The sequence below is a fragment of the Rhea americana genome, unplaced genomic scaffold (genome assembly GCF_003343005.1).
Source record: "Rhea americana isolate MKP2758 unplaced genomic scaffold, rheAme1 scaffold_66, whole genome shotgun sequence".
NCBI lineage: Eukaryota > Metazoa > Chordata > Aves > Rheiformes > Rheidae > Rhea > Rhea americana.
Genome location: NW_028186823.1, coordinates 2,066,757 through 2,080,624, shown reverse-complemented (window position 1 = coordinate 2,080,624; position 13,868 = coordinate 2,066,757).

Here is a 13,868-nt window from a genome sequence, read left to right as displayed (position 1 = left end):
AACAGCAACAATGTTTGGCTTCTGGATTTGTAAATATTTTTTGCTCCTGATTCCCATATGCATCATTTTGGCATCATTCTAAGCACACCTGAAGTAAGTGTGAATAACAACTCTTGTTAGTAGTCATCATTTGATGTAAAATTGCTGTATGAATTCAATCCTTAGTTATTTGTTAATTTTACCAAGAATTTTCTGCAGTTGTGATCCAAGCGCTAAAATTCCTGTATTTATTTGGAAATGGATGAGGCATACTTTGCCAAATTGCTAATAAATTTCACTGCAAGCAAAAGGAATTGAATATTTCCTGCCAATTTACTAATGGAATGTAATTATTATCTGTGCAATAGTAACAGAGATGAGTGCTGCTCTGCACTTTGTGTTACTCAGCAGTTTACATCCATCAAAGTGTCAGACATGATTTTCAAGAGGACCAGATGGGAAAGATGCTCCCAGCAACGAGGACTCATTGAGGACATGTCGTTCAAGGAGTGGGGCAGCAACCTACAATTTCAGCATGATTAGGTAAGACAAAGATTATCTTTGATTGATGATGTTTTAATGATAAAGGTGTCTGCTTTATGTTGGCGCTGCCAATAACTGCTGCAGAGCCATGACCGCAAAAGGCTGTGTCGTCATCTGAGGTTGGACAGGAGCATGGGCCAAGCTGAAAGTATCAAAATGCTCCTGCTGCCTGGCCAGCTTTACTTCCTACCTCTGTTTCTCYCTCCTTTGGTAGTCTGGTGCCTGTGCTGTTCTCACCTATGGTCAAGCATAGTGATTAAGCCTGTCCTCACCACCCCAGCAGGCATATGGCCTCCACACCAACAGTCTGTCGTGGGAGAGAGCTATCTATAAAAGATCATATTATCTCACAGAATCACAAAAACTGAGGTTCCGCTGAGCCTAGCAATATGTACAATATTGAGCAGTTCCATAAGCAATTCCTTTAGTTAATTTTAAAGGTTGGAATTTTTTTTCTTTCTATAAACCAACACCTTTAAAATCTACTATTTCTTAATTTGCCTTCCTCCACAGAGAGGTTTTCCCAGTACTGATCAACTGCTATTGTCATAACATGTAGTGCAAGCCCAGTTACTCGGCATGTAAGGAGAAAGTAATTAGCTAGCAATAAAAAAGATTTTTAGCTTCTACAATTTGTATTTTTACACATAAAGCTGAGGTGACAGAAATACAGCAGAGATATAAACTGAATACTAAAAGTAATATAACTGACCAGGGTTAGTATACTAGCAAGCCAGGTAAACGTTATTAGTCTGTGTGACTGTTAGAAAATATTGTATGTTCTAGCAGAACAACAAACTAGTAAGTTCTTCTGCTTCATTCCTGTATCCTGCACACCAGGAAACTAATATTGGAAGAAGTGAAATCTTTTTATATCAGTTATCCATTCTGCARGTCATTATTAAATATACAGTTTAAATATACTTCCAAAACAAATATACCAGCTGCAGATCAGTGATAAATTTCACTACAAGATGCCAGATAGCCAGCTTAAATAGGATCACTGCTGTATCTTAAGTTTTAAGATAGACCATTAAAATGAATTATTCAATCTGTATAAAGCTGCACAGAACACTAGGTTCTGGCTCATTTCTACATGCTACAGGAAACCAAAACTAATTATGAATCCTAGTTCAGCTGGCTGAATATTCTACTCCAAACTTTGTCAAGACCACTGCCAACACAAACGACTAGAGTGCTACCTTATACCACTGCTGGACTGTAGCACATGAGATCAGGGACACCCTTCTTGGCACRACACATGTGAAACACTCAAGCAGGATCAGCTGCACATATGGAGGAAGAAGTTGTAGAAATTTATATCTCAGGAGAAAAAGAAAGAAAGATTTGGACATAATAAGTTAAAACTCTAATCAGCCAGTCATGCTGTAGTGGTTATACTGCTGTAGGCTAATTGGAATTCCTCCTCTGCTTAAATTTGTATATTTGCACAGTGGCTGATACTTGTTTATGCATTCACTACAGCAGCTATCTATGTAATGACTCCATGTTGAGGAGCAAGAACAGTTACCAATTTTAGTTTTGATAAACAACTTTGTATTTGCTATCAGTCTGAAGGCTGTTTTTCTRCTCCTGGTGAAGTATCCTCAAGGATTTCACTTGATCAGAAGAGCTCATAACAGTAGAAATGTCTTTCCAGTGGCGTAACGTACTATCTGAATAAGAAAATAAATAAGATAGGCTATTACAAGTAGCTTATTTCCTTACTAAAAAGAAGTAATGAAACCTTCATTCCTGATGAAGACTTCCCACATGTTTTCAATGCAAATATTTTCAGATAGTGTTGAGCTTCAGTTCCTTGAATATTAAATCTATCTAAGCTACTTCACAATAGATATACAAATGTAAGAAAATCTGGGCTGTAAAATCAGTTCACTCCCATGCCCAGTAAACTGACTATACTCTGTGCATAGCCTACTCTACATAAATGTTTGTATTTGGACTTGGGATACTTGGCACTGTTTTTYTGTAGCTAATTTTTATTCATAAGCAGTTTCTGTTCAAATACAGTATAAGAAAGGTGCATTCATCAYTGGCAAGGAACAAACAAAAAACAGGTTAAGTCTTGTAACTCATACATTCAAGAAGAAGTGTTTTATTTCAGGCTTTGATGATGTCATTCCCTTATACCTAACCTAAAGAATTTCAAGTTGCATTTCTCACCCATTTCCCCCTCAGCATGTTATCTCCTATAAATTTATGTGGCTCTCCAACAGCCTAAAGGGGTTTTTAATGAATATAGAGAAACTGTCAGTAAACAGATTTATTTCTCAACACTATCACTTAAAAATGATCACACCAAAAATGCAGACGTCTCATACCAATTATGATAGATGCAGATACGAGCAGAAATGCCAACAGAAATAGGCATCTGGCAATACRACACTGAATGGCAATACCAAGACAATGCTGAGTATTTCCATTACTCAGTTTCATAACGAAGGCTAATGGTCCTGTCTCTGCTGTCAGTGTGTGCCAGAGTCCTCCTGACAACAAACAGTGCGTATGCAATTACAGAGGTGCAAACTGTAATGGAGTGTTCAAAAATAAGTTGCATTAATAATAGATTCTTCTTAATCATGCAATGAGCTGTTGTGCTAAATGTTATCCATTTGGAGCATCTAATTTATCAACCCATTTGAAATAGACTGGGATGGCTTTTAGTCAGGCAGAACATTGTAGGATAACAAACACCTGTACTAAGAGCAAACAATTTTTATTTAGCAACACGCGCACACATAAGCTGTTGTACCTTATTAAGCATGCAGTGTGTATCTGGAAACCTTGAGCAAGGTGGGAATAATGATACCAYTAATAATGAGCTAACCTTCATTCCTAAGGCACTTCCAAAACAAATGAAGATARGAATGGATACATTAAATATGCTTGTCCTGCAGTCCATCTCACCTAAACAGTAGCCAGAAGTGGCCTATATAAAATTATTTTGTATGGATAGATGATCTACTTCTGGGTAGCCTGTGGAATCCATGTAACTGACAGTCACTAAGATGTCAAAAAGCTCTTTTCTAAACGCAGCTGCAAYGTAACATAAGCATGTAGTTAGAACAGAGGGTCTCTGAAAAAGAGTAGAAAAATARGACTTGCCTAGCTGGTACCTTTTGTACTGCACTAGAAGCTGCATTAGAGCAGGCCACGGGGCATGGAGCAGGCAGCAGCCACATGCAGCAAACCACGAGACCAGCAGCAGTGAAGGTGCAGGGGAACGGAAGGCAGCAGCATCCTACCTGTGCGCCTGTTGCTCACTGGCTGCATAACTAAAAAGAAGTAACTCTCTTCTGCTTTTCTTCATCYCGTCTATCTGGCTTTGATTTAGCTCTTTAAGTCAACATTTTTTTCAACACGTCTGCACTGTGCCTAAGAGTCCTAAATTTATCTGGAATGTCTACATATTATTGTAATAGAAATAATAATAGAAATAATAAATATACCCCTGCTCTGTTTTGACAGTCGTTTCCTCAATACAATACTATTAGCAATATTAATTCAAAWGCTAGCTGTTCTTTGGCTTTCATTTGTTATGAGTAATGTCTGGCTGGTTTTACATAACCTTCTTGTGAATGCAATGTGGAGTTAACAATTAGACATGAAGAAGAATTTCCTATAATATAGTATTTATAAAACTGTTATGTTGCTGTGCAAAGACACCTCCTTCTAGTCAGACACTGTATTTGGCACAGCATTTACCACTAAATTAGCAATTGCAAATTTGGTATGATAATATTTTTGTTTAAGGAAGAATTTCATTTCACATAAGCTGCCTATCCTTTTGCAACATTCCTCTATTTGATAAGGAAATTAGAAACATTTTAGAGGCTTATAAATTCAGTGCTCTGTCTCTAGGCCTAAAATATCTCCTCTTTAATGAAATGTGAATCCTTCAGGATTAGCAGGTAATGAACTATGTAGTTGCTCATTTCTCCAGCTTGTTTTTAAGGCCTGAGTTATTGCCTTTAAAATTTATCTGTCCTTTCATTCTCTGAAACTCGAGATTTTACTATGTACACCTGATCATGCAGATATTTGAATTCCATTGCCGGCACTTTCACAACAAAGAACTGTTCTCTTTCAAATACTGAAATTGCTTTTTGAGGCCAATTACTGAAGAAACACTGGAGTAACAGCAYATCACCCACATGTCCTAGACAGCCTGTCAAACATATGTTCCCCATATCATACATTAATAGTAATCCTGTGTTAGAAAACAACCATTGCTTGGATTTCACAGTGTGTAACTTTAACATTAATTAGATTTTTCATATGTTTGTGAGTAAACTTCCAAAGGACTTTAAACTGTAAACTCTTTAAGCTAGGACTTATATTTATACTTGTCTCCAAGTTCTGGGTSAAGTATTTTTAGAAAAAAATAACTAAATACAACAGCTCTTTTCACATGGCACCCAGGTTAGTTACCCAACAAACTCAAATTTAGTGTAATGCTCTTTGTAAACCTTGGCTTGAGTTTGGAGATGGCTGGCAACATAATCTCAGAAACACTGAAGCGATTTTAATAAGGATACTGAGAGACTGGTAAATTAATTATATATGTAAATGTAAGCTTGTAAGTATATTTACAGAGAGATAACTTAATTAGAACTTATAGAAATAGGCATATATATATTTTAAGTCATTTTAAAAAAATAARATGTGGAATCTTTGAAGTATATTGACTTGTAATAATAGAACAAAAATATTTCATTCATAATCTTTTCTTTCCATAGTTCAATGTCTTTTGTTTATAGAATTTTAATATTACCTAAAGAGTAATATATATAAGAGAAATGTCAAAAGTATCTTCACAATAACTACGAGAAATTCCAAAGGAAATATACTGTACCACGCAGTCAAAACATTTTGATTGTTGTAGTAGTCTCTTTTTCCCAAATAAGAGTGATACGCAAATATTCTTCTTAAAACAWAAGTTCTGTGATTATTTGTCTTCACTCTCCAAAACTGAAATGAAGAAGAAATACTTTGAAGGTCWATCATTTTGTATGGACATCAAAGCGAAATCAAGAGGGGGAGTGAAGTGTAAATCATCACCATCAATTCTGATCTCATTGCAGTCAAAAATCTCAAATGCAAGGTCAGCGCAGAAGGAAATGAGAAACTTCAGGTGCTGAAGGTCTTGCTTCCAATAAATATAATTCCCAGAAACATATTGGTCCCTTTCCACTGTAACTTGAATGGATTGGTGTATTACACTGCTGCCACCATGAAGGATTTGGGGCGAGTTAGTTTATCTTCTGCAGTGCCACTGTCTGACCATACTAACATAAACGAGCTCTGCCCAATCCTAATGCCTCGGGTAAATTGAGGTTAAGCTTGTTTCTGCAAAACAGTTCCAAAATAATCCTGTGCAAATCAATGGCATTTATAATCAATCAGAAGGATATTAGAACACTTTGGTAATCTTCTCTTTAATGAAGATTGGAGTGTCTATTTTAGTAAAGCATATCAGGTGAAGCTACATTACTACTCTATCTGCCCTGCAATCAATCAGTGCTTAGGCTGGAGGCTTTCTGGATTAAGGCCTGACATGGCACAGGTGTCATATATCACCCTGCACCCTTGTAGGTCTGTATTATAGAAGTCAGATGTAYAGATGTCAGTAGAAATAATTCATGAGGGAACAAAGCATAACTGCCTTAGCCAATYGGRCTCTTCTTGATCTAAAACTTTTTWWAATTCTTTTTATTRTTTTATTACTAAAACAAAAATCTTTCAATGGTACTATGACTTTGCCATTTGCTGGGTTGGTTATTCCAAGATACACTGAGCTATGCCAACTCCTCAACAAACATCACAAGTGGATTGTTAGCCTACAAGCTGACAAGCTGAAGCTGGAAAGACATTTAATATCTGTCTTTAAGACTCTAGAAGGACTCTGAGAGGTGTTAAGACAACAGCGAGATATTAGCATATAGAAGAAATAAAGGAATTTATGGGTCTGTCCAGCTCTCCATACTCTGTCACTTGGGTAGCTCACACAGCGATTGGTCACTAATCTGAAAACAGGCTTCTAAAATTATACAGAGAGTAATATGAGCAGAAGAGTCCTGTTTCAAAAGATCTACTGGTTATCCAAAATGGAAAGAAATTACGTCATCAGCTCACCATAGGCAGAACGGCAAAGGCAAGCTGTTAGAGAGCTTAATGATGGTCCTGCTCTGAAATACATCTGCAGAACCACAAAACATGGTGTCCTGAGAATTTATGGGATCAGGAATTCAGACTGAAGATGTGGACTGTCATGTTGCATAAAGAAGTTATTATTTGTGGTAGGTAAATGAGGCCTCAGTTTTCCGCTCCCATACCTCTGCAGCTTACRTTGCCTCATCAATGAAGAGAGTCTGAAAGATTAAGAAGGCTATTTTAATGTTAGCTATGTAATACGTTCGTATCAAGGGAAAAGTTATRCTCTCAAAACCTTTTTTATTACTGGCCCCTGTACCTGCATCTTCTGGTATCCTACAAGAGAAGATATATTGTTCACTTTGAATAGGCTGCTGTGTTCCAGGTCTGTGATATGATGCCGTGTACAATGGCGCTTAGCTGTTTATAAATTGCATTGAAATCACTATATATGTAAAAATTCCTRGACACATACTATATTAATTATTATTAATTAGAATCATAGAATCATAGAATCAGTAAGGTTGGAAGGGACCTCTGGACATCATCTAGTCCAACCTCCCCACTCAGCAGGGTCACCTGGAGCATGGTAGACAGGGTTGCATCCAGGCGGGCCTTGAAGATCTCCACAGAAGGAGACTCCACAACCTCTCTGGGCAACCTGCTCCAGTGCTCCATCACTCTCACAGGGAAGAAATTCCACCTCACGCTCAGGCAGAACCTCCTGTACTTCAATTTCTGCCCATTGCCTCTTGTCCTGTCACACGGGACAACTGAAAAAAAAGTTTGTCCCCGTCCCCTTGACACCCTCCCTTCAAGTACTTATACACATTGATCAGATCCCCCCTCAGTCTCCTCTCCCCCAGGCTGAAGAGGCCCAGCTCTTGCAGCCGTTCCTCACAGGGCAGGTGCTCAAGCCCTCTGATCATCTTTGTAGCCCTACGCTGGACTCTCTCCAGTAGCTCCATGTCTCTCTTGTCCTGGGGAGCCCAGACCTGCACACAGGACTTGAGATGAGACCTCMCYAGGGCTGAGTAGAGGGGCAGGATCACCTCCCTCGACCTGCTGGCAACACTCTTCCTAATGCACCCCAGAATACCTTTGGCCTTCTTGGCCACAAGGGCACATTGCTGGCTCATGGTCAAYYTGTCATCCACCAGCACTCYCAGGTCCTTCTCTGCAGAGCTGCTCTCCAGAAGGTCAGCCCCCAGCTTGTACTGGTGCCTAGGGTTATTTTTCCTGATTGTAAGAATATATACATATAATTATATGCTCCTTGTAGAAAGATTTTGTTTGTTTGTTTTAGTTAGTTTTACTATCTACATTTATCAGGAAAATGTATATTTACCAGCTGTAAATATCATGGTACAGAAGACTGCATAAATCAGGCAATTTAGATATCAAAATGCAATGCAGTGAGACAGAGATACTTGACATTTGCATGCCTTGTACACTAGTTTAGAACGATGGCAGATTGTGTCAGAACTTATATTCCAGCTAAAAGACATTTTGATTTAATACTTAATATTGTTTCTTACCCAAGATCTTGTGTTGCAGGCATTCTCCAAGATGGTTTCTGATTTTGGTTCTGTTATTCTCATGGACTCAGTTTTCTAAGCCAGTCTCTATTTCTGCTTAGCACTGCTATTCACGGGTGATGTGAACATGCAAACATTGGGTTTGGCATGCTCTTGACTTGCAAGTAAACCTCACAAATGGACAACTGAAAGAGCAATTTTTTAAAGCAAATAAACTGCCATGCAAAAAAACTGTTTATACTGTTAAAAAATTTCCTGTGATTATTTCTGTTTGATTTCCAAAGCTGATTCATTAACCAATGTTAACCATCCATTGGAAGATGTGTGTTATATATCCAAGCAATTGATATTATGTTGATAGCTGAATGAGGACATAGCAACAATTTTTAGAGTTACAGACTTTAAATACAGAATGGCAAACAGATAAATGCCTCCCTGAGGGGCTTTTAAGAAGCAGAAATCTTAATGAGCTCATCACTCAAAAAAGCTGAATACCTGCCTGGGGACAGGCGATGTGAAAGGTAGGGGAATAATGTGTTAAGCTTCTGTTCAGGCTTAGCCTTCCAGTTAGGGTCGCCTGATGACTGMGGCCATGCAATGCAACAGGCACCAAAGCAAGGCTGAGTAAGACAAAGGTTATGTTAACCCAAAGTGACACTTTGTTTTCAAATTATTATTGTAAAGAATGAGAGGGCAAACTCTTGAAGCAAAGAAGGCTTCTTTTGCAGAGTGTTTTCTCCTATTTAGTCTGTAACCACTAATACGGCTCTCAGAAATCTTGCCTGCTTCTGCATGTGTTAAGCAAGTGAGTACTGTTTGTTTTYTAAAGTTTAATCATGCCTGGTCAAAAGAAAACATCCACTAAAACATTGACTTTCATTATATCTCAGACCTCATAAATGCACAATACTGTCATACTGGAGCTTGATTTTCCTGTGGAAGAAAGTGTCTTACACACAGAGATTTGCTTTTATTTTCCTGTTGGTTTCTGGKCAGTATTTGTAATAAGTAAAACAAAATCTGCAGATGTATCTTTCTGTACACAACATATCAAAAGGCTTTAGCATGCACTGGTTTAATCTGGAATATTCCAAGTTTCTCAAGATCCAGTTATCCTTACAAACAGGATATGTTTTAAGGCTTGTTCTATAAGCATTCTGCTAAACGTCTTTCAAAGATCTGGAGGCAACTTCCTCCAAGGGCTGGTTCAGCCTGGATAACATGAGCTGTTTTTSTTTTCTTTTCTTTTTAATTTCCTCTCAGCAACCCAGGGACTCAATGAGTCACTTGCTCTGTGAGATGTTCAGGACAATGCATGAAGCATGGGTAAGAGTTAAATCAAGATATCACAGAAATCACAGAAATCACAGAATGTGGAGGAAGGAATTTCTTTTACTAATAACTGGATTTAGGAATGGGAAGCCTGACTCCTACAATAAGCGGGATGGTTTGGKGGCTTCAATGCAGAGTCCCATTTATGGATACCCCATAGGACAGGGTGAGAAAGGAGCTCCACTCCTGTCCAGGCTGCTCTGCATTAAGGAAAAAAAAATACAATTGCACAGAGTGCATCTTCTACAAAGCACTTTTCCTGGCTGGCAGCACTAGCAAAATTGCAGCCTGTCTCTACTCCTGGACCTTTGCCTTCTGTGGCATCACTTATCTGTGGATTACATAGCAARGTCAGGACATTCCCAGACACCATAATCCATTCCCCTTTACTTTCATAATGCATATTCTTCTATTGTCTACTGGCTATATATGAGGCTTATCACAATAAAGCCACAATTAGGCATTTCCCAGCTGTCCAATCTCATTGTATGTCACCTGCCTGCTTTTGGTGCTGGCATTAGTCAAAAAAACAGGTGTCTCAGCCTCCTTTCTAAATCACACAGAAGCCAGCATCCCCTGTGCATTTCAGGCAGCTAGGAGCAAGCAGCTGGTCACCCTAACATCTTTCTTGGTGATGCAGGAGAGCAGCAGACAGCTAAGTTATAACCTTTAGTTATTGACAAGTGTCTTGCAGAGAGCTAAAATACATTGTGGCTTGTAAAATATTCCTGTGGCTTGTATGACATTATTTCAGACTAGGCTGTGTCTATAAAGAGAATTAATCAGATTATGAAAAAATACACAGGAGTAGGCCATTATACAACAAATTCACATATGACAATTACATGCATTTCAAGGAGGAAAAAAAAGCAAGAGATCGAAATTGTTGTATTACAGTAGCATTGTCATCTCTATCCCTCTAGCTGATTTCTTTGTGACTGCTCAGATTTCCAACAATCTCATGTAGGTACATATTTTTTTAATATTTATATTAAATAATTTCTTACTGTAATAATTTCTCATTACATATTTTCTTACTCTTTCTTCTTCAAACTCCTTTTATGACCATTTCAATTATATGCTTCAGGTAGAAACCTGAGTTACCAGTGATCAACAACTGCGGGAGCTGACTTCATGCAAACTAGGCAAAACTCCAATGYGCAACTTAAAAGCAGTTCATTTTGCCAGAGTTCATGACATGGAGGAGTTAACCACAGCCCTGCTACTTATATCTATAGCTTTTCAGTCATGACAGGGCTGAAGGCTGTACAGGGCAAATCGGCTGCACCTTGTCTCCCTTCATCCCACTTAGAGCTAAATGGAATAAACCAGCACTGCAGAAGTAAATGAGCCATGGCAAAACTGATCTTAGCCACCTYCCTGATTTGGCAGCCAGGCACTAGGGCAGGAGACAAGATAATTTCTGTCAGCTTCAGCGGGTTCTGTAATGCAATTTGACTAATCGAATAGATAGCTCTTATTAACGTAACTAAATGAATTATTGCAAATGGGAGAGGTGGATATTGATCTGCCTTCATACACGGATTCTGCTTTGGAGGAGGGGAGGTTGGCTTTAAACTCAGGCTGTTGCTGCCTGAGGTAGGAAATCACTATAATGAATCAGCTCTGCAGTTTCAATATCCCCAAAGCATCCATTTAACACCAATATCAATAAAGATAAACACAGAAGAGTGGTCTGGATGCAGAGCTATCAGTGGTTATACTTGAACCTTCAAGAAAACATTCAGGATCAAATATTCATAGATATGAATGCCTGCTTTTCTGATGATGGAATGGGACTTATAAAGGTATGTTATTGCCAAGCATTTAGTTGGGTGTTAGGATACCATAAAGGACAAGGCCACCCTGATTGTTCTCCTCAGTAATATCAATTTATACATAAACTGCTAAATATCATATTTTAGAGAACTTATGGTGCAGAATCATAGGCATCTTCAGCAAGGAATGTCCGATTTCAGCCACCTAGAATCAGGCAAATAAATTCACAGCCTAAAGAAACAGTATTTCTGCCGTGTCATCACAGCTAGGACACTGGAATACCCACATAACTCAACTGGTTATCTGACTCAAAAAAGTAATTTCTTGTGCCTTCATATTCCTGCAAGTTAGGTCTCAGAAAGGTAGAGGTTAGTTTGTGCTCTCACTCTCCACTGTTGTCTGTACTCGGAGCTAAAAATCTCACCATGCAGATGCCTGTGCTGGCTGAAGTACAATATAGAATTTCATAATAGAAAAATTAAAATAGAAGCAAAATAAGGACTGATTTAGCATGAAGTAGAGGAAGCCTTCTTGGAACCTTGAAATGTGGGGAACTTCTGGGAAAGGAGATTAAGCAACTCTTGGCTTCATATATCTATCACTTTCAAGACAAGTCTGGCAAAATATCTCTCTGAGCTATTATGCTGAGCACATGAGATTTTCTCAAGTGGTTCAGCTAGGGTAGCTCAGGTTTATGCATCCTGTAGACTGGTGATATCTTTTCTTTGGTCCTCACCCAATATAACACATTTAATGTTCAGATGTACAAAAATATTTGGTTTTTTTCCTATTCTCTCCAAATCAGAGAGATTTAGTTTTATTTTTATGAGTATTTCTTTTGGTATGATTAACAATTGATAAATGATTTCCGGTACTACTGGCTATTTCTATTGTATCTGTTCAGACCTTTTTAATTACTATTCTAAGGTCATAGTGGAATATTTTTTGTGCAGACTTAAAGTATGCTATGTATAAATGAAATACTTTAGGGAGAAAGTTTAACTGGGATTGTAGAATTAGCTTAGATTTATTTGCTAAAGGTATGTGATTTCAACATACCTCATGCATCAATTCATTATTATAAGGAAGATTGTTTACATACTAGAGGAGAAACCTGTTCTTCCAAAACTTTTTGAAAATTCCAGGCAAATAAGGTGCATAAGAAGATTTAAAAAAAAAAAAAAAAAAAAAAAAAAAAAAAACTCCCAAAATGCTCCTTTAAGGACAGAAGTCCTGGCTGCAGAGACAGAACATATCACAGTGGTCATAAAGGCATGGCCTCTCTGTGCAAAGAGCCTTCTGCTACTGACAGTCCTGCAGTGACCTGTGGCATTCAGGTAATTTCAGTAGCAAGTTATGCAAGCAGCATAATTGGCAGATAGCTCTCGGAGAAGAAAATATTAGTTTTCCTTGGCTGTCTCTCCGTAGAAGGGTACAACGGTGACTACTGAAATACAGAAATTCTTTGCATTATAATAGGAAAGAAATCCCAGCTTCTCAGAGTGAGTCCATGAAATGAAACCTAGGATCATCCTATTTCCCTAGGATCATCCTATTTCCCCAGTATTTTGCAGTTCTGTTACAGAGGAGGGGTGTGTACCTAGCACTGAGAATAATCTGATCATTGCCTTTGCAATCCCAACTATCTTTTGCAGGCTGAATTATTGGTATCTATTATTTGCTGCGCCAATATACTATGTTATAATACGCCAGGGACCTTGAATTAGTTTTGACTTCATCCCTGTTTTGTGTTCTATAAACATGCCTGTTCCCACAACAACCAGTGCTAATAGACTTTCCTAAAATATTGCATGGCCTTCTGAATTTAATTAACTGTTCAAGTCAGCATACCTCAAATTAGTTTCTAAAAGGGACCTGGGGCAAACACTGAAGCAGATGAATGACTGTGTTGCTTAATGCAGTAAGTCATCGAAGTGTACAGTCAAATCATCCCTATGTAGGTTGTTGGTAAGGTAAAAATGCATTAAATACAGGGATATATGAAGAGAAAATAATAAAAAAAAATGTTTGAATGTTGACTCCAGTTCAGAATGTCCCTACACCACTAATTGTGGTATACACAGCCCACTGCAGGGGAAGGATCACTCTGTGCAACACCTCTTTCTTTAACATTTGTCACAATTTACTGTCCACCAATTTCAGAAACAAAAAGGGGAGGTCATAAATCTTAGAATCACAGTACAATGCCACATGGGTTTTAGAGAGGTCTTAAAAAGCTGTGTGTGCTTGTGTGTGTGTGTGTATGTGTGCGTGCATGTGTGTGTGTGTGTATAGGTACATATATGTATCTATATATATTTTAGCCTAAAAGAAAAGAATCTAATGGGTCTAACTTGAGTCAAAATAACACTGGTGATAACTGATTCTATAACCCTAGAAGCTCCAGAAAGCTTGGAATGAATCCTGAAGACCAACTTCTCCTTCCTCTTAGAGAACAAATCAAATGAGAGAGCAACTTCTATGCTCCCTAAAAAAACAACATTCTTTTCCAGACTCCAGTAG